The 22925-nt window shown below is 40.7% G+C and overlaps 1 protein-coding gene across 2 annotated transcripts in view; it reads left to right on the forward strand.

The window, feature by feature from the left end:
- Positions 1 to 22925, forward strand: part of LOC124863511 (rho GTPase-activating protein 23-like) — an 87845-nt gene that overhangs the window by 18402 nt on the left and 46518 nt on the right. The gene's annotated exons all lie outside the window — the stretch shown is intronic.

The following is a 22925-nucleotide window of genomic DNA, read 5'->3' on the forward strand; positions in this document are numbered from 1 at the left end:
GTTTTCCAATTTACAAATTTAATAGCTCAATTAAATTTTAAAATAACTATTAACCCCAAATGGAAATAAAATAAGTAAGTCACCGATTTCTCTCTAAGCACTATTCCTAAAAGCAAAATATATATTGTCTGATTTTTAGATTAATTAACATTTTGACAGTTCATAATGAAAGAATAAATGACAATCTCCTAAATAATACAGCATAACCCACTTTTTTCTGGAACTTCAAATTTCGCACTTCCAACTTGAACCAGAATCGGGTCAGAATTCATTCTTGTTTGATTTACCTCAAAAGTCTGAGTTCGCCTCTTGGAATGACACCAAGCCAGAGTTAGAAAGTCAGGAAGCCCGTGGAATTTGCTGATTGTTGTGATGCTAATTTCTTCTAGCAATAAAGCTGACAAAAATCATTTTATCTCCAATTTATACAATCCATTCCTAAATTAACTTGTTAACGAATAGAAATCTTACAGTGTTGTGTATCTCACTTGTTTTATTTTTATTTTTTGAGATACAAACAGTCCGAATTGTTAACAAATCGCTCAAACATGTGTGTTGGCCATATTGAATCTTGAACTCTGGGCTGCTATGAGCTCCAACGTGAAATTCTATCTTCAGGTGGTGTTCTTGATGGATTTCGTATTGGGGACATCAGAGTATCTGAGAACGCTCCACGTATTCAATATGGCAGCCAATACTGATGCTCATACTTACCAAGCGCTGCTGTTATAAATTATTTGTACATCTAATGATCTGTGTTTTGTGGCACATGTACAATATCTACTAGGCTGTAAATATTTCCCACCTCAGTGAAAAGTTGTCAGTCACATTCCCAAATGTAGCATTTCCTGGACAAATTAAAGCTACAAGACCTGCTGCTGAATCACGGTGTGTTCACTGACTGGAAAAAAAAAAACAACAACATTTTGAGTGGCCAGCTAAGCTGAAAACTGGCTGTTGCATCATTAATTGGTGCATCCGTACAAAAGATTTTCCAAAAAGAATATATATATTTTTAACAGAAACCCTTCCTAAAAGAGTTATAGAACAGGATTTCAGGAATGTTAATGTATCCTAGTGCGCCAATATGTCAGTCTGGACTTTGATATGCTTGTTGAAGAAGATACATGGTTTGCCGTCCAGGTCTGGTGGTGGTTATATGGAAGCTCCAGCATAAAGTAAATGCAGATGATTTCTTTTATGTCCTTTGCTGTCTGCGACTATTCAGCTGTTTGTTTGTGTTTGACTGGGTAAAGGAGGTTACGTTTACCACTCTTTGCCTGTGTGTTTGCACGGTTTTGCTATAATTAGTATTCTGTCTGTTTTGCTTTCTGTATTCACAAAAACACCTTGTCTTTATCTGTTGTTGCAAAGTTCGACCCCGCCAGCAAAGACCAACACTTCCTCCTCTGTGGTCACGCTTTAACTGAACCCACTGTGGGTGCTTTGATTGAGCTGTTCCTTCAAACATGCCGGCTTCACTTTTATCTGCTCAACTTTGCCTGTTGTGTAAAGAAGAAATGCTTTGTAGGAAACAAAAGCCATCTGTGTACACACAAAACTGTCCACGTCAATTAACAGGAACTTTTAAAACTCTTTCAAAGTGTCTGGTTTTCTTCATTTTAGTCTTTTATGTGTCACATATCCATCATTTCTACCTTTTATTTATTTATTGTATTTATTTATATATGTTACCTGATAACACAAATGACAAAAAAAATTTCTGTCCAATTAATGGCAAGATTGTGACTTCAACAATCTCTTTCTGTATTACTTTTGTTTTTGTCGTACTTACATTTTTCAGATCAGCAAACAATTTTTTATATCAGACACAGATCATCTGAGTGAATACACAAAGCATTTCAGATTATCACTAAAGGAAAAAACTACCCAAACCAACTTGGCCTTATGTGTTGAATCATGAATTAACTGTGATTAGCCACCTTTACTTTGATCACTTCCAGGCCTCATAACTGCCAGACCCGTACAATTTAGAAATCTCTTAAATAGAACCTATCTGACAACATGAAGTAGGCAACTCATGTCTCAATCATAGAAAATTGAAAAACAGATGAGAGACAAACAGATTGATATTGTTCATGACTCTCATAAACCACAGTGAGAGCAATTATCTAGAAACGAAGAAAAAAAAAAAAAAAAACAGAACAGTGTGAACCTCCAAGGAGTGTAGGGCCTACCAAGGCTATGCCAAGACTGCATTGAAGATTCATTCAGTAGATCAGAGAAGCACTAAGCAGAATACCAAAACCACTCCAGATTTCACTTATCTCAGTTAAGGTCAGTTTTCATGATTCAACATTTAACGAAGAGACTGGGTAAAATTTGGCATCAGTAGGTGAGCTCTAAGGTCAAAACCACCAAAACAGCCCATCTCACATTTGCCAGAAGGCATTTTGGTGATCCCCAACATTTCGTCTCATCAGTCCACACAAAAAGACATGAGATCAAAGGGGAACTTTTTGAAAGGTGTGCATCCCGATACATTTAGACAAAAACTAACAAAGCACTGGAGAAAAATAGCTCCATGCCTGTGATCGAGCATGATGGTAGTAGGGTGATGGTTTTGGCTGTCTGTGTTGCTTCAGGACCTGGTCAATTTCTCAAAGTAGATCGAACCATGAATTGCATGAAAATGCTCTCTGGAAGAAAAAGGTCTGACCATCAGTGTGTGACTTTAACCTGAAGTGCACTTGAAGTGCAGCAGGACGGTGATACCGTTATACACCAGCAAGTCCACCTCTGAAAGGCCAAAAAAACAAAGTGAAACCTTTTGAGGGGTCTAGTCAAATTCTGGATTTAAAATCGATTGACATGTGACCTTAAGCAGCAAAATAGGACAATATTGTTAGTCGGCGCATACTTTTTGACAGCACTGTGGATAAAGTGGAACATAGCAGGTGACATGCAGAACAACATAAGGTTCCTATGCGAATTTGTTTGTAATGATGAGGAGCAAAGTGAGCAAGGCTTTTGGGTGTTGGCTCTGCCTTCAAACCTGTGGAGGAAGGGAGAGAAGTATCTGATGAGAGCAGTTATGATGTCCAGTGGGACCTGTGTAACATTGTTACTGGTCCTGCTCTAATGTAGTAGTGCTGTGCTTTAAGGGTGAAATCAATAGAGGCAGAGGGCAGGGTGAGCAGTGCATCTGATGTCCAGTGCTGCATTGTGTCACGTGACGCCCCAGAGCATTGATGATGGGAAACACGAGTGTGTTTTTATGGATGTTTTGCTTCAAGCTGATAGACATTTAAACTTCTCATCCCTGTCTCAGCAGCAGACGTTTTGCAAACATGTTTAAATCTTTAAATCATGTTCCGCTCCTGTTTTACACTCCTCCTGTTGATCCGTGAACAGATTCAGAGTCTCTAATAGCTTTCCAAAGATTTATGGGTTCTTTTGAACCCCAACAATCTTTCAGCTCCTCTGGCTGATCATTGTGCAGACTCTGCTGCAGACGTCATACTGCAGACAACTCAGCAGGTCTGGGATCACTTCCTTCTGTCTTCTAAGGTTCCCATGCAGTCTGGAAAAGAATGGAAAAGTGTGCAATTCTCCAGATCTTGATAAGCATGGATAAAGAAAGTAGAATATGTATAAATATATCCATCCATCCATCCATAGTTATTTATGATTTTATGGTGAACTATTGCATGTGAACCTTTAAACAATTAGATGAATTCTATATTATTTAAATACATGAATTATTTTCACATGTAAGTATTTAATTATGTATTTCATGATTTCACTGTTCACACACCCCTAAATACCTTTAAGTCAGATGGCCATAATGTAAAATATTATGAAACCCGGTCAAACTCAAATAACTCTGAGCAACCTCCTGCTGATAGATGTTATTTATTTGGGCCAAATAACCACATTTCCTTCCTTCCAGTAGACTTTGAGTAGGCTGCAGAAAATGACTTAAATCGCTGGTTGATGAAACAGATAAAAACAACGGATAAAGGATAAAAAAAAAACACACCTTGCTCTGTCTGCCTCAGCTTCAGCATCTCAGCTGCATACTTCGACTGTGGGGACAACAGCTGCAGCGCCAATCAGACGCAGCCACAATTATTATATTGCACTGTGTGTCTGGCACCCCTGCAAGTTAACATCACAGTCCAAGGGTAGGAGATGCATATAGAACCTTGATGCAGGTGCAGGGAAACATACACACACATTCACACGCACGGAATGAAAATACACTCTGTGGAGAGTTTTACTGTTTGGCCTTCTCTCTGCGTGTTTACATGAGGAAGTCCTTGATGCTGTACAAACACGGGGCTGCCAGTATATAGGTGGGCGAAGGACATCAGTCATCATTGACCTTGTTTACTGTGGGAAGTGGAGAGCAGCTGTTGGAGTCCAGCTCTGTAGGCAGCCGCTGTTTCTCTCGTTAATGACTCTTTATCGGTCTCCCTGGAGTTTACTTCAGTTTGACCAGAATAAGCCCTGAAATACAAAAGAAATAATGTAAAATTCATTTTTAAGTGGTATGCATTAGCTACATCTGGGATCTGACACGTTTGTAATTTGAAGTATCCATCCATCCATCCATCCATCCTCTTCCTTCTAACTGTCTCTGTTTTTGCACATTAAAGGCTGACCACCGTAGAAATATCTGCCATGAATTAATTGTGAACTTGTGTAGAAATGTGTAAAATCTCTGTTCCGTGTGTCTTAAAGCTCCCTCTTCATCCTGATATCCTGGTGATGTTTTATGAGGAGTCTCACTGACCGGCGCTGGGAAGGTTATGGTGTAAAACAAAAGCCTTTCTCAGAAACACATTAGAGCTAATCAGATTCAGCCTGTTGATGGTTGTAGCATGTATTAGTGTCTCTTTGTTCCTATAAACCGAGGGAGTGTCTCGTGTGTGGATTCTGCTGAGGAAAATATGAGGATTATGTACAATACATGATTCCCTGCATATGGAAGATTTGGAGCGCAGGTTCAGTCTTGTTCAAAAATGCAGACTTGACTCTATCTGTATCTGTTCGTTGGATTGGCTTAAAGACAGCCATGTGTGGCTGGAATTAGAGTTTGGGTTCAAAGGTTAGGACCACTCCACATCCCCCACTTGTCACACACTTGGCCTTCAGTGAAGCAGCTAAGGAGGCAGGAGGGGACGGTTGTCACCATGGGTGGCAGGGGCCACAGAGGTCAAACAGGGACTGTTATTTCCCTAATTTGCATTCAGACAATCTGATCCTGCTTGTTGTTTTGTCTCCATCACTACCTGACATTGAGTCACCCTTAATTAATGTGAAAATGTGCACATTTGTAACATGATTTTGCCGCAGTCCATTCACTGTAAATGACTCTGTGTCCTGCCCTCGTCACCTGTGAAGATGTTTTCCTCTCGTAAATAAAAAGTGGGGATTACAGGATTGCAAAAGAGAAAGGGAGAGCTGCGGTGAGCAGGAAAACAGGATAATTAAATAAAGAGAATTAGGATGAGTCATGAGAAGAGAATCATGCCAGAAGCAATCAACTGTGAACCCAAACAAGGAGGAAGCCTGGAGGCCCATCAGTCTTTGCTCATAGTTCAGAATGAAGGACAAATTTTGCATCTTCAATTTCAAAGATGTCATAAGAGGACATAATCAAGAAGTGATCACTGGGTATACACTGTCACAGAGACTAAATCACTACTTCGCTATGCAACATGGTACGTGGATTTATAAATCTTTATATTATATATGAACCTGCACAATGGGAACACAAACAAGACAGGTCTTAGGTTTCTCAGTCTGTGTCCAAACAGGTACAAATCATGCACAAAACTGGCATCCATGAATCGCGACTTGCACTGTGGTGCAAAAGTATTCATACTGCTTAAACCTTTTTATTACCAAAAGCTAAAGTAAACCACACATTTTTGGTGTAAACAAAACAATAAAAAACACAAAGGTTTAATCCGATCTAATTGTCTGACCCTGATGTTACAGTTATTACATTCCTGCTGCTAAAATAATACGATACATTATTGTAATGTTAAAGACTTTTATGTCGTTTTATTTTGATACATAAACACGCATAGAAAGAGCAAGAACAAAGAGTGCTGACAGTCTCTTTAACATGCTGTTTCATATACACATGACCACAAGTTATAAATAACATTTTCAGCTAATGATAATAAAAATAAATAAATAAAAAAAGAGTTAAATTGTATTTCAGTCACCTGTATTGAGATCAGTGGTTAGCAGGTCCAGCGCGTGGCGTAGCGGAAGCGTGTGCGACCCAAATACAAAGGCTTCAGGCCTTAGCTGTCCCTGGTTTGAGTCCTGACACCAGATACCTGTGCTGTACAGGTCCTTCTCAAAATATTAGCATATTGTGATAAAGTTCATTATTTTCCATAATGTCATGATGAAAATTTAACATTCATATATTTTAGATTCATTGCACACTAACTGAAATATTTCAGGTCTTTTATTGTCTTAATACGGATGATTTTGGCATACAGCTCATGAAAACCCAACATTTCTATCTCACAAAATTAGCATATCATTAAAAGGGTCTCTAAACGAGCTATGAACCTAATCATCTGAATCAACGAGTTAACTCTAAACACCTGCAAAAGATTCCTGAGGCCTTTAAAACTCCCAGCCTGGTTCATCACTCAAAACCCCAATCATGGGTAAGACTGCCGACCTGACTGCTGTCCAGAAGGCCACTATTGACACCCTCAAGCAAGAGGGTAAGACACAGAAAGAAATTTCTGAACGAATAGGCTGTTCCCAGAGTGCTGTATCAAGGTACCTCAGTGGGAAGTCTGTGGGAAGGAAAAAGTGTGGCAGAAAACGCTGCACAACGAGAAGAGGTGACCGGACCCTGAGGAAGATTGTGGAGAAGGGCCGATTCCAGACCTTGGGGGACCTGCGGAACCAGTGGACTGAGTCTGGAGTAGAAACATCCAGAGCCACCGTGCACAGGCGTGTGCAGGAAATGGGCTACAGGTGCCACATTCCCCAGACCTGGGCTACAGAGAAGCAGCACTGGACTGTTGCTCAGTGGTCCAAAGTACTTTTTTTGGATGAAAGCAAATTCTGCATGTCATTCGGAAATCAAGGTGTCAGAGTCTGGAGGAAGACTGGGGAGAAGGAAATGCCAAAATGCCAGAAGTCCAGTGCCAAGTACCCACAGTCAGTGATGGTCTGGGGTGCCGTGTCAGCTGCTGGTGTTGGTCCACCGTGTTTTATCAAGGGCAGGGTCAATGCTATCAGGAGATTTTGGAGCACTTCATGCTTCCATCTGCTGAAAAGCTTTATGAAGATGAAGATTTCATTTTTCAGCACGACCTGGCACCTGCTCACAGTGCCAAAACCACTGGTAAATGGTTTACTGACCATGGTATCACTGTGCTCAATTGGCCTGCCAACTCTCCTGACCTGAACCCCATAGAGAATCTGTGGGATATTGTGAAGAGAACGTTGAGAGACTCAAGACCCAACACTCTGGATGAGCTAAAGGCCGCTATCGAAGCATCCTGGGCCTCCATAAGACCTCAGCAGTGCCACAGGCTGATTGCCTCCATGCCACGCCGCATTGAAGCAGTCATTTCTGCAAAAGGATTCCCGACCAAGTATTGAGTGCATAACTGTACATGATTATTTGAAGGTTGACGTTTTTTGTATTAAAAACACTTTTCTTTTATTGGTCGGATGAAATATGCTAATTTTGTGAGATAGGAATTTTGGGTTTTCATGAGCTGTATGCCACAATCATCCATATTAAGACAATAAAAGACCTGAAATATTTCAGTTAGTGTGCAATGAATCTAAAATATACGAATGTTAAATTTTCATCATGACATTATGGAAAATAATGAACTTTATCACAATATGCTAATATTTTGAGAAGGACCTGTATGTCTCCCCTCTACCTCACCTCCTGTCTGCCTACTTAAATAACAATAAAAACCATTAGTGCTAGAAAAACAAAAGTTTGCTCAAACCATAGGTAATTAGAAAATAGTGTGCTTTTGAGTGAACATGCTTATTGCACAGAATATTATTGCTTCTTCTTGATATCAGTTCAAGAGGTATAGTAAGGAACTGCTTGGACTGTAGTAAATATTAGCTTGTTATAAAAGTACCATGCATTCAGGCTGTCTATGCCGGTAACATGTTGGGTGACGCTTGCTTGTTGCAGCAGTAAAGTCTGAGCTCCTATACATACTCCACAAGAACACCGAGATTTGTTCTTTATACCAGGGAGGCAGGAAAAATATGACTTCATTCGGCTCTTGCAGCCCTGGTTTGGAAGTTCTTAGAGCTTGTGCTTGACATATATTCTGGGCAGAATGTTTTTCTGTCTGAGAAATATGACGTTTATGTGCAGCGACGTGAGATACCTAAGAAGACACGTGGGGAGCATGAAATGTCCTTTGTAATTTCAGCCTCAAGTTAAATATCTCATTTCATGGTTCCTGGAGAATATGTACAGGCCTTTAAGTTGTTTCATTTCCAAAACAGCTGATGTAGCCTGATGCAACATTTCAATGAAACCTTGTTGTTAACGTTGTAGCTGGATAGACTATCTGGGGTCTCTATTTACACTGAACCCAAGGCAGAGAGACAAATAACATTGCTGAATGAGTATTTTTTTTCCCTCAAGTAAATATACTAGCTGAAACTTTAGAGGTCTCCTAAGCTGTCACAATGAATGTACTGTTTCCTGCCTTTTCACAATTAATGCACAACTTTCTGCTGGTCCATCACATAAAATCCCAATTAAAACATTCAATTTTGTGGTTGTTGGTGACAAAATGTAAAAAGGTTGAAGGCAAGAATACTTTTATAAGATACTGTAGGTTTGGCCTGGTAGTAAAAACATTTTTTAGATAAAGAAAACAGAATATGGCTAAAAATAGACCCATGAGAGCCTGGATCACCAGCATGATCAATAAAGTTTTGTGCCTTATCTCCCAATGTAATTTACATTCTGGTTTGTATTTTAGTTCTTTAAACTTAGTTTAAGTACATCTACAATAAGCATGCAAAAAAATGTATAGTTTTGTGTTATCATGTGGCCTGTCTCATGGACTGTGTTTCAAAGGGATAGTTTTCTTCAAACTGCAATCACGCATTCATTCTTTTGCAAAAACCGGTGCAGTTGAAGGTTTAGTTAAGCTAAATCAACAAATTAAATTAATTAAGAAACATAAGAAGATTGTTTTAGTTTCAGTGTACATCCCTGAAAGAAGCTTCCACACAGTGCTTACGTATGGAAACTCCAACAAAGACAACAGTTTCAACAGAAGGATGTTTGCTTTCTTTACTAAACTGTCGCATCGTGAAGGATGCTCTGGGCTTGTTTGTACTGTAAATGGCAGCGGGCCAGCCTCCATCCATCCGAGCTCCGCTCGAGAGTTGATGAGCACCAAACAGGAGGTCACAGTTTCATGCAGCAAAGTTTCATCTGGGTTAAGGAACCAACGCACTGACCTCCAACTCTGCTTTCACAACAGCAGCAGTGCTGCAGAGTTCACCATCAGGTTCAGAGACAGTCCGTCCTCTTTGCAAGCAGCCTCCGAGGGATTGAGGAGGTTGTTTTGACAGAGATGCAGAGCCACGAGACAGAGATTATGGTTTAAGCTAACGAGGAGCCGAGGATGCTGGGAGGAGATGGAGAGCTGTGGTTCTCCTGATCACTGCTGCTCCAGAACAACACGGCCTGTGTTTACATGCTCGCTTAGATTTTCTCAAAGGATAACGCTGGTCATGTGTTTAATGTGGTATGACCTGATGTTCAAAAATGTTGCCCCTGATTTTTTTTTTTTTTATTATTATTATTGTGCAGACCTTTTAGTTCAAACGGTTTGTTTGATGCTGCCCATGTTCATGCCTTTAAAGCTTCAGTCAAGGAACACAAATTTAATTAAAGAAGTTCAAATTACTTCACCCTCAGCTTTGGACCTTTGTGTTTAAAGCAACCATTCTAGTTTACATTGGACCAACAGTTTTTTACATTATTTAAGGAAAAGCTGAAGGTTCCTTGATTTGTTTGTGAATTATCATGGTGAAAGAAAGTATACTCTTCTTCTGGTCTGGTGTTCTGGTAAAAGTGGTCTGGTCTTGTCCAAGTTCTCAAATTAATCTCATGTTTACAAAAACACAGACTAGAGTACTTTGACATGCAGAGGAATTCATGGTGGGCTGTGTGACTTATAAGTTGCACAGGTACTATGGCTGCAAGATAAGCCCAAATCATCACCCTTCCACCCCCGTGCTTAGCCGTTGGTATGAGGTGTTTGTGTTCATGTGCTGCTTTTGGTTTTCTCCATGTCTTCTTTGGTCTTATCTCTCAAGACAACAATGTTCGAGGAGTCTTGTGCTTCACTCGTATGTAACTTCGCAAATGCAGCCTTATTCTTCTTAAATAGCAGGAGCTTTCTTCTTCCACCCTTTCAGACAAGCTACACCTGTTCAGTCCTTTTCAAACTGTCCTGTTATTAACTTTAACATCAGGGTCTGAGATGGAGCAGCTGGGAGGACTGCCAGCTGGTTTAAATATTAGATAGTTTGTAACTGTAAAATCATACTTCTCTAATGTCATTGCTGTTTTATTTCCCTCTCGGCATTGTGCCAACACACTCCACTGTGATGAGGATCTGTTAATAATATGCTTTAATTGGCAGTACTTTTTCACACAGTTTTTCCATTTGGCTTTATTTTTGTTTAAACGAATAATAAAGTGTGGAATGAAAGCATGTTTTCACACTCTTGTCTTTAGATGTAAGCGTTGTTGGGACGTATTAACAACCTTGTACAGTCTTGGATTGTCCGAATTAAACACATCACTTTGTCTCTGTAAATTCACGTTAAAATGAAACTTGTAGCGTCATTTTCACCTCGTGTCAAAGCAAGTCATTATACCTTTCTATTTTAAATGAATGTGTTGTCAGATGCTGCAGATGGTAATGTGCCTAATTGCTCAATAAGCAGATCTGTGGGTTTTTTGGGGGTTTGCTTGGATTGAAAACAAGCCCTCACAAATAACACCATAACAAGGAACACCACTGTTACATGCGGTAACACGCGCACTGACTGAGCCGTGTTCTCACTCCTAACTGTGGCTGCCTCCTCCTTCTTATTGCTCTTTTATCTACATTGCTGTGCTTTTTAATAGGCAAGTTTTTATTTTTTATGGCAGCTGATGTCCTCAAAGCTTCTAGCTTTTCCCTTTCTCCCCCTCCTGGCTTTGAGCGATTACTTTTTGCTCGGACCCCCTCTCTGTTACCTTCTTTGGTCATCTGCCTCAGGATACTCTCCTGTTGTTGCTTTCATTTTTCCAGTTTCATTGGAACGTTTTGTCTGAGCACGCTGTCTCTCTCTGAGTTGTCACCCTGGAAGCAGCAGGTTTTATTTGTGCCATAAAAGGAGTCCTCTACCTCACTTCCTCCAATGATAGAATGAAAAAATCCTAAAAGTACGGTTTGTTTCTGCTACTTCTATGCAACCTCTGAGCAATGCCATCGTGGCTTTCATCTCAATAACAGAGTGAAAACAATATGTGAGGGTGGGTGGGCTTCTCGTGTCGCAACCCCTTATCTGTCATCGTTGGCCATTAAAACAGAGGGACATCCCTCTCCATTTCAGGATGCGAGTCTGATTTTCTGCTCTGGGGTGAGGCCCGTCGTGAAGCTGCAGAGGTCAGTTGTATCTGCAGGGTGGACGTACTTGGTGCATCTGAAACACTAATACAGAGCGACAGAGGCTAAACACCCATCTTCATCACAAGCTTTGCATATGGATCTTATCATTCCACAAAAACAGGGCGGGATCTACCAGAAAAGCCAAGGACACCAGTGTCCCCTATGGAAGCAAATCGTTACCATATTTCAAATGAAAAAGCATTTTCAGAAATGCTTTTTCATTTTAAGAATGTGGCTGCATTGTTTGACTCATACATGAAATTAGTAATCAATAATCCTATTTGCATTTTAATTTTCTTCTTCAAGACTGCTCATTCTTTCACTTAATTAAAATGAAAAAGAAAAAGACATTTGAGATTTATTTTTCAAAATGTACCCCAGCAAATAGATACCAAAATTCAATTTGAAATGTAAAATTTGAAAATGAAAAAGCATTTCCAGAAATACTTTTTCATTTTAAGAATGCGGCTGTGTTATTTGACCCATAAATAAAATTAGTAATCAATCATCCTATTTGCATTTGCATTTTCTTCTTCATGACTGCACATTTTATGCCATAATCAAAAAGAAAACAAAGCAGACATTGCTTTTTTGTTTTCGTGGTCTGCCCGCAAAGTACTGCCCAGAACTCGAAAATGAAAAAGCATTCCAAGCTGCGGGCGCAGCAGAGTGACGTCAGCAGCCGCTCTTCCTCAGCTCCCTGCTGACCGAGCTACCCATCTTGTTCGGTAGGGGGCGCTGTGCACGTCTGCATTGCATTACATTGCAAACGTGCCGAGAAATTGATTGAATTGCAGCGGGGCCGAGCTCAATTTGTGGCAATGGCTGGCAGAACTGGTAGTTCCGGTGGTAGGCTGTGGCGGAACTGCCACAGCCTACCACCGAAGCTGCCACCGGAACTGCCAAATCCTGCCGCAGGGTGGCACGGGATGCCAGAAGGTGCCAGACCGGCCGTAAAAGCTTGCCAATGTGGTTGCCGCTGTTTTTGTGGAAGCTGATGCTGATTATCGGCAAACGGGTTGTCATTATTGTTATAACCTGTTACCTTTAAATAATGATTTCATTATTGATTGTTATTTAATAAACAGCTTTAGACCCATAACATAAGGTGATTGTATATACTTGACATGGAAAATAAATAGCACTATGTGTATGTGTGACGTGTTGAAAGGATGACGAAGATTTATTGCACAAACAGCCGGTTTATTATAGAGCATGAGCGGCTATTCTGAATCGTCACTCACAGAAAATTATAAATAAATGCTTAAAAACATGCTGGATGTCCCAGGCCATAAGGCTGCCACCGGAACTACCAGTTCTGCCTGCCACTGCCACAAATTGAGCTCGGCCCTGCTGCAATTCAATCAATTTCTCGGCACGTTTGCAATGTAATGCACTGCAGACGTGCACAGCGCCCCCTACCGAACAAGATGGGTAGCTCAGTCAGCAGGGAGCTGAGGAAGAGCGGCTGCTGACGTCACTCTTCTGCGCCCGCTGCTCAGAATGCTTTTTCGAGTTCTGGGCAGACCACAAAAACGAAAAAGCAATGTCTGCTTTGTTTTCTTTTTGATTATGGCATAAAATGTTCAGTCGTGAAGAAGAAAATGCAAATGCAAATAGGATGATTGATTACTAATTTTATTTATGGGTCAAATAATGCAGCCGCATTCTTAAAATGAAAAAGCATTTCTGAAAATGCTTTTTCATTTTCAAATTTTACATTTCAAATTGAATTTTGGTATCTATTTGCTGGGGTACATTTTGAAAAATAAATCTCAAAAGTATTTTTCTTTTTCATTTTAATTAAGTGAAAGAATGAGCAGTCTTGAAGAAGAAAATTAAAATGCAAATAGGATTATTGATTACTAATTTCATTTATGAGTCAAACAATGCAGCCACATTCTTAAAATGAAAAAGCATTTCTGGAAATGCTTTTTCATTTGAAATATGGTAACGATTTGCTTCCATAGTCCCCGTCCTTCAGAGACCAGTCTAAGCTGGGTGTCACCATCTGTAGTGTGTCAACAGGAAGGAGCAGATAAAAAGATCCTCCTGTATTCAAAATATGATATCCGCCTTGCTTTGGGCTTCATAGCTGACCAGAGTGGAGAGAATGTAGATTCGAAAAGTTATTCCCAAAGTGAAAGGAAAGCTGCAGAAAATGAAAATAAAAGAAGATGCAATACAGGTGCTCCTGAATAAATGAGGATATAATCAGAAAGTTCATTTATTTTAGTAATTCAAAAAGTTAAACATGTATTATATAGATTTTTTTAAGACACCCTTGAACAATAGCAAAGATCAGCAGCTTATTACCTGGGCTAAGGGGAAAAAGGACAGGTCCTCTTTTTAGTTTAAAGTCAAGGTCCTAGAGTAGATGAAAGAGTGAAAAGGCACAGGGTCCAAGTTGATTGAGGTTCAGTGTAATTTTGTTTTCTTTATTGTGTTTTCTGAGATCCTCCAGCTTTTATTGATAAATTTGCTTCATTTTGACCCCAGGGCTGGTGGACATTTAGCATAATTAAGAATCTCTTTAAGTCTTTCAAGTTTTACAAATTCAATTTAGTAATTTTTCTACCTTACAAATTGAGTTGCATGTGAACACCAACTGGCCTGCATGAGAAGGTTTATTTAAAAACTCCAAATAACCAAATGTAATCTCTTAAATTCATCCTACGAGGCCGAGATGTAGCAGTTCCTCATGGCTCCAACAGCTCCCTAAATGGTTACTCTACACACATCTTTAACTTTTGAAGATTTGTGAACTGTGCAATCCTGGGCCAACAGAGCAAAGGAGGACTTCCTCAGTAGGGTGAGCAGTGGTGCATGGCAGGAATGTAAAAACCAGATGACCTCAAATGGAAACTCCAGGGCTGATGGGGGCGGTGAGCAGGCCATCTCTCCCGTTTAGCTGTAATAAACACTCAGGCTCTGCAGATTTTTTTTTTCTTTCTATACTTTTAAACTCCTGGGTTCTCTTAGCTTCCCGATCCGCCTTGGCATTGGCTCCACCGTTCCCCAGATGCTGCACCACCGCCTGGTTGTGGGGCTGAGATGTAAGCAAGATGCAGCCCAGAATGAAACATGACGTCACTTCTTGGTCCCAAAGTTATAATTTTCATTATAATTACACAGAAGCAGAGCTGAGCTAAATATAAACATGTGGGCCTGTGTAAGGGGGCGGAGAGTGAGGAAGAGGCAGCATGGAGTGGCGTTTCTCCCCAGGCAAAAGGATGGAGAGGTGGGGGTATAACGGCCTGCTGGAGCCCATGTGGGTGTCTGAAAGAAAGAGAAGGAAACGGGAAAAAGATGAGGGTGGGGTCTCCTAATGCCACGGAGCTCAGACGTGACTCTGATTGCTCCCAGCGGTTGTGGTCAGCACAGAGGAGGGGGAAGGGGGTACAGTGCAGGGAGAGAAGGAATAGCTCTTTGCCAGATGTCGTCATCGGTCCTGATGTTGTTCAGATGGTTTACACGCATCATGAGACGCATGTATCTGCTCAACAGAAACTTCCAGCTGGGAATCTTCCTCTCGGCACTCTGCCGCTGCCTCCTGGTGGAGTTCAGAAATGGCAGGATGGCTTCACCTGGAAACCATTTCCCACTCTCTATTTTGCACACTGCTGCACTTTTAGCTGAAGCAGATTTGTTTTGATTCGAGCATTCTTGGCAACCCGTAAGTGAAAAGAAAGGAACATTCTAAAGACAGACTTGCAGACTAAAGCTGTGATCATTACTTACAGGCGCCGGTGCGAAATGTTTCGAACACTTGATTTTTACATTTGGGGCAAATCAGCTGTGATAAAATCTGACTTGTAAGGCAACCACATTAACATGTCTCCCAACAGCCAAACCTGAGTTCTCTACTAAAGGCCCGTTTGTATCTCCAAATCGAAGGCAACCATACATGCAGGGTGGGTTCCCACCAAAGCTGTGTTGCTTTTTGGACTGTCGAGCTGCTATTTTTGTTATTTGCATAATAATATTCTCATGGATTTGCAGCTTCAGTAACCTTTGTAATTTATTTTTAAGGCAAGGTACATGAAATCAATGCAAAAGAAGAAGCCTTATATTTTCTTGCTCTCTGACAGCTTCAGTGCAGACCTGAACATTAAGAATGTGCTCGAGGAGAGGGGCCACTCCCTGCTAATCAGGTTAAAGTGGAGCACCATCTCTCCACTTAGTGCGCTGGATAACATGATGTGTGTGCTCTGTGTGCCACAGATGGAAACTCTGTCCTGTTTTAAACGCTGAATGTCTTGGATGCTGTGAAATATTAGATTTTCTTCTCTTATTTGACAGAAAAGTAATTATAATTCTGTCTTTTGTCTGCTCCTCTATCTTTATCAATAGCATTGAAGTTATTGGAAATTATGCATCAGAGAAGGTGTGTATGGGAAGTGATTAGAGCATTGGTCTTGATAAAGTATTCTTAGCCCTGGACCATTTTGTCAACCTCAAACCTTCATTGTATTTTATTGTGATTTTATGTGAAAGACCAACGCACATTCATCTATAATTGTAAAGCAAAAGGAAAATGATTCATGGTTTTCAAGTTTTTTTTATAAATAACATTCTGAAAAGTGTGGCATCCATATGTTCACAGCCTACATTCCTCTGATACCCCTAAATAAAATCCAGTGTAACCATTGCCTTCAGTCTCCTAATTGGTAAACATACAGGTCCTTCTCAAAGAATTAGCATATTGTGATAAAGTTCATTATTTTCTATAATGTAATGATGAAAATTTAACATTCATATATTTTAGATTCATTGCACACTAACTGAAATATTTCAGGTCTTTTATTGTCTTAATACGGATGATTTTGGCATACAGCTCATGAAAACCCAAAATTCCTATCTCACAAAATTAGCATATTTCATCCGACCAATAAAAGAAAAGTGTTTTTAATACAAAAAACGTCAACCTTCAAATAATCATGTACAGTTATGCACTCAATACTTGGTCGGGAATCCTTTTGCAGAAATGACTGCTTCAATGCGGCGTGGCATGGAGGCAATCAGCCTGTGGCACTGCTGAGGTCTTATGGAGGCCCAGGATGCTTCGATAGCGGCCTTTAGCTCATCCAGAGTGTTGGGTCTTGAGTCTCTCAACGTTCTCTTCACAATATCCCACAGATTCTCTATGGGGTTCAGGTCAGGAGAGTTGGCAGGCCAATTGAGCACAGTGATACCATGGTCAGTAAACCATTTACCAGTGGTTTTGGCACTGTGAGCAGGTGCCAGGTCGTGCTGAAAAATGAAATCTTCATCTCCATAAAGCCTTTCAGCAGATGGAAGCATGAAGTGCTCCACAATCTCCTGATAGCTAGCTGCATTGACCCTGCCCTTGATAAAACACAGTGGACCAACACCAGCAGCTGACACGGCACCCCAGACCATCACTGACTGTGGGTACTTGACACTGGACTTCTGGCATTTTGGCATTTCCTTCTCCCCAGTCTTCCCCCAGACTCTGGCACCTTGATTTCCGAATGACATGCAGAATTTGCTTTCATCCGAAAAAAGTACTTTGGACCACTGAGCAACAGTCCAGTGCTGCTTCTCTGTAGCCCAGGTCTGGGGAATGCGGCACCTGTAGCCCATTTCCTGCACACGCCTGTGCACGGTGGCTCTGGATGTTTCTACTCCAGACTCAGTTCACTGCTTCCGCAGGTCCCCCAAGGTCTGGAATAGGCCCTTCTCCACAATCTTCCTCAGGGTCCGGTCACCTCTTCTCGTTGTGCAGCGTTTTCTGCCACACTTTTTCCTTCCCACAGACTTCCCACTGAGGTGCCTTGATACAGCAATCTGGGAACAGCCTATTTGTTCAGAAATTTCTTTCTGTGTCTTACCCTCTTGCTTGAGGGTGTCAATAGTGGCCTTCTGGACAGCAGTCAGGTCGGCAGTCTTACCCATGATTGGGGTTTTGAGTGATAAACCAGGCTGGGAGTTTTAAAGGCCTCAGGAATCTTTTGCAGGTGTTTAGAGTTAACTCGTTGATTCAGATGATTAGGTTCATAGCTCGTTTAGAGACCCTTTTAATGATATGCTAATTTTGTGAGATAGGAATTTTGGGTTTTCATGAGCTGTATGCCAAAATCATCCGTATTAAGACAATAAAAGACCTGAAATATTTCAGTTAGTGTGCAATGAATCTAAAATATATGAATGTTAAATTTTCATTATGACATTATGGAAAATAATGAACTTTATCACAATATGCTAATTCTTTGAGAAGGACCTGTAGTCCATCTGTGTGCAATTTGATCTGTGTATAAATCCAGCAGTTCTGTGAAGGCCTCAGAGGTTTGCTAGGGAACATTAATAAACAGTATCATGAAGACCAAGCAGACAGATCAGAGACAAAGTTGTAGAGAAATTTAAAGCAGGGTTGGGTTATTAAACATTATCCTAAGCTTTGACCAGCTCACAGAGCCCTGTTCAGTCCATCATTATGGCACAAGTGTAAACCAAGACATGGCCGGCCACCTAAACTAAAAGCAGAGAGGGATACCAGTGTTCAGAGAAGCAGCCAAGAGGCCCATGGTAATTCTGGAAAAGTTGCAGAGATTCATTGCTCAGATGGGAGAACTTTTAGTAATGCACTCGCAAAAATCTGGTCTTTGTGGGAAAGTGGCAAGATTTTTAAAGGATAGGCATAAGTGATCCTGCTTGCAGTTTGCCACAAACCATCAAGGAGTCTGTAAACATGTGGAAGAAAGTGTTCTGATCAGATGAGACCGACAAATTGCTGGGAGTAGTGGGAAATTAACGCCACGAACATACCACAGTGCAACATGGTGGTGGCCGCATCATCCTCTGGGAATGTTTTTTATTCAGCAGGGAGAGGAAAGCTGGTCAAAGTTAATGGGAAGATGGATGATGCTACAGGACAAGGCTGGAGGAACACCTGGCAGAGGCTGCAAAAGACTCCTTTTAGCAGGACGACCAAAAACATACAGCCAGATCTACAATGGAATGCTTCAAATTAAAACATAATCATGTTTTAGAGTGGCCCAGTCAAAGTTCAGACCTTAGTCCAAATGAGATCTGTGGCGAGTGTTAAAAACGTCTGCTCACCATCCAGCGTAACTGAACTTGAACTGTCATGCAAAGAAGAAATGTCAGTATCCTGATGTGCAAAGCTGGTAGAGGCATGCCCCAAAAGACTTGTAGCTTGTAGACTTATAGTTGCAGTGAAAGATTGTTCTAAGTATGGAAATGGGTGTAAAGAATACAGATGGGAACCAAATTTTCACATTTTTATTTGTAAAAAGAATTTTTAAACTATTTGACCTTTTCTTTCACTTCACAATAATAAAGCATTTTGTGTTCCCATAAAATCCCTCTAAGATACACTGAGGGTTGTGGTTGTAACTTGATAAAATGAGTCTTCATTCTCTCTATGTTTGCGCTCACTCCGTCCAGTAAATATTCTCCCACTTGTGATCCAGACTTCAGCCAACATTCTCGCCTCCATTTTGTTCTCCTTCCCACTTTCTATCTGGCATTTTCTGCTTTTGCAAACATTGACTTGTGTATCCCGTGTTCCCTTGTGACACGACTTTGTTTTGCATATTTATTTATTGTTTTCTGCAGCGGGAAGAGAAAGAGCTTCTCTTTTATCAGACACATTTTACTTAGATTGTCAGACTTTGTGTTGCAGATTAATTTTGGATGTTTAGGAATGTAAAGATGATGATCTTGCGGTCAATTGGGCTGCTTTCTTCCTCTCTGCATTGTTGATGTCCTTTGAGTGGTCGGGTTTGCAGTAACAGAGGGGTTGTGGACCACCCAGCTCCCCTTCAATGTAGAGTTGCAGGGCAACGCCCCCCAAACATTTCCCCTCATAGCCCCTAGCAGGTGTGACCTCTCCAGCTGCTGTTTCCCAACTCCATCACATATATTAGTTTTTACTGACAAAAAAGGTCACAGATGAATGCTGATATGTCACCATGTTGCACCCATTCACCTCGTGCACTCATTTTCTGCTTGCTGCTGCTGCTGTAAATATGCATGCTACCAGCCCATGTTCTGCCTGACATTGGATTGTGGCTGCCCTCTAGTGTCAGCAGCCTGGTAACTGCATCCTTTTCCTATCAATTCTGAGTCAATGGGATTTACTGGAGATTAAAGTTAAAATTAACTTGCTTCGAACAGCCACGCCGCCTTTTAAACTAGCAAATTGCATTTGTAGAATCCACTTCAAAAGGTGACTCATAATGACTGTCCAGACGGAGAAATTGACCCTTATCACCGTACAGGGATTAGTTATTGGACTGAAGAGCTTTTGAGTTTAGACCAACAGCTCTGCAGTGTTTGAAGTTTGGCTCTATTTAGCCTTCCTTTGTTTGGGAGCTTTTGTACCCTTTTACTGCAATGCTACCCTTCTGTAACAAGATCAGAGGACTTTATTTGAGGTTTTAAAAGTTTAAAGAAATTTAAAAGGATTATTTTGAACTTTCCTGATAGATTTCTCTACAAGGACAGCCCTTTATTTTTGTCTGGGATGTTATGGTTTTCCATTGTAAGCATAAAACCCAGAATGTCCCCTCGTGACCCTTTCCTAAAATTTTGCAGCCTGTGTTTAGAGAAAACACCCCATCGTTGTGTCTGCAGTTTGGTTTCATCATGACAGCAGTCTGAAACACTTCACTCTTCTCTTTCCTGTGTATTTTCCTGTCAAAGCTCATCTAAATTTTTTTACAGTTCTGCAGGTGATTTAGGAAAAAGATTTTGTTTTTTCTTGTAAGAATGTGACTCGGAAAGGTTTCTGTGTTAATCTGCATCCCAATGATCTTGTTATGAGTTTGAAGGGGGTCAAAACATACCAGCGTCCCAATCTGTCCGTTACATTGGCAGCAGTTCTTGGCTTTATCCAGCATCAGCTCCCTCCTCACTTTCCTCAGATGTGCTTGTTGACTAATCCGGGCTGAAGCCACAGCACGCTGTTCCCCTGAGATTAGCAGCACACATCAGCCTTTGATTTCCTAACTTTTGCATCTTTGTCAAAACTGAAATGCAGTGTGTAAGATAGGTCCAGGACAGATAAGGAAAGCTCGCTAGGATTGAAGATAGTCAAGGGTCCTGCAGCTGCATGCTTAGGCATGTTTCAGACAAACAGTAGGGGTGTGGGTCATGAATGAGCATGTACATGTACCTGTTCCTATCAGGTTAACTTAAAGCATTTTTGTTTCTGTCTCCTCCTTTTTCTCATTGTCTTTAAATTTACCTTCCTGATGGGAACCTTTTGTGTTCAAATCTGGTACCTGTACCTCCTGTACAAATCTGTTATTATTAACATAGGGCTGTAATCCCCTCTTAAGGGATATCTGTTCATCCATCCATCCATCCATCCATCCATCCATCCATCCATCGGACTAAAGATTAGAAATTTTAGTCAGGAATAGAAGTGAATTTTGACATGAATATCTGTAGGACCCCTGGCTCATGCATTTAAAGAAATCTGGCTCTTGGTAATAAAGACCCACCATGATCCCACTTCTGCGCTCAGTTCTTGGCCTTTTTTCTCACATTTGGACCTTTTCTTGGGCTCCCTGGATGGTGATCTAGTAGGGCGGTTCCTCTGGTCTGAACCGCAGAGAGAGAAGAGAACCCCCTGTTACAGCCAGAGCCTTCTGACTGTTAAGAGGAACCATAATTACACAGCTTTGTGTATTTATACCCAGCTGTGACTCAGTGAGACGTGTGGGCTGTTTGTGTGAGTGTGCATGCACTGCACAGACTGCTTTTGGGTTTAAGTATAATAATGTGTGCATATATGTGTGTGTTAGTGAAAGCTGAGTCAATGAAGGATTTTTAAAATGCATGAAGTGAAGCGTGAATCCAACTTGAAGGTGGGACTTTGTGTTTTGCTTTTTAATTCATTTAAGTGACAGTAACAGATTATTTTCTGTCACCAGTTGATCTTGTAAAGTGCACAATATGAAGCTTTTACACAGTTAGAGTAATACTAGGCTAACTAATACAAGCAATATAAGCTGATCAGCTTTTCAATGATTCAAGCTGTTAAGCAACAAGGCATCTGATATTAAGTGATATTAAGTAAGTTCATTTAGTTGATATAGCGCCTTGCATAAATAGAATGACCAAGTGCTTCATAAAAACAGTGCAAAGTGTGAAACAGTGAAAATTAAAACTTGATTAAAAAGAAAAAAAATGTATAGACAATTGAAAACAGAAAAAGACTTAAAAACAATGTCTTCAGCTGTTTTTATACGAATCAATGTAACAACTAAAGCAGCAGTCTGTAAAGAGCAAACCTATGGAGTTTTATATCTGGTTCTTGGGACTACAGGTAGATGTTGACCATACAGGGCCCTGAAAGCTAGTCAGGATTTTGAAATGAACAGCTGACCAATACAAAGACATTAAAACAGCAGTGATGTCAGATCTTCTGTGTGTTTCAGTTAAATCTTACTGAAGAGTTTGGAACCAACTGAAGGTGATCAATGGCCTTTTTTGTGGATACATGTTTTCACACTGACCTTAGATTAGAAATATGATTTATTTTGTGTGAGCTGATATTGATCCTAAATTCTTTACGTTTGGGTTAACGGCAGAGCTCAAATGGCTAATCCGTAACCTGATCGGAGGAAAAATCCTTTCCAGGGCACTAATTACTTTTCTCAGATCTCAGTTTAGTTTTTAGCCAATTTGTAATTTCTTTTAGGTATTCAAGTAGAAGCAAGGTTTAAAAAATGTTTCTGAAATAGCAACTTTAAAAGGGTGACATGCATTTGTATTCAGTGTCCTCTACTCTGATGCCCGCAATAAAATCTACTGTAACAAATTGTTCAGAAGTCATCTAAGGGTCAACCTCAGTATAAAAAATGTGTCTGCAGATGAAAAAGCAGGTGCCCCCACATTAAACAGCTGCACTGTTCAGAAATCACCCAGGGAGCCTTTAAAGCTGAGGTGTTCTTCAAGGACATTGAGTTGTAAACTGACACCCTACTCTTTACAGATGCTTGGATTCCTGTTATTCCTCAGTGATCACCTTACCCTTCTTTAACTTTTCACCTCATCGCTGTATGCAAACTGTCTGAGCCTGCTATGTTTTCCTTTTGTGCAACATACCCAGAAGGTACAGCCTGTATGGATGACAGACCTCTTCAGTCGGGTTGGTACTTGTCCCGCTGCGCAGCAGGTGAAACCAGTCTAACCCCGCTGTTAGCGGATGTGACAAGTCCTGGGAGAAAGGGGCATCTGCAGCGACAT

Source organism: Girardinichthys multiradiatus, chromosome X, assembly GCF_021462225.1.
Source record: "Girardinichthys multiradiatus isolate DD_20200921_A chromosome X, DD_fGirMul_XY1, whole genome shotgun sequence".
NCBI lineage: Eukaryota > Metazoa > Chordata > Actinopteri > Cyprinodontiformes > Goodeidae > Girardinichthys > Girardinichthys multiradiatus.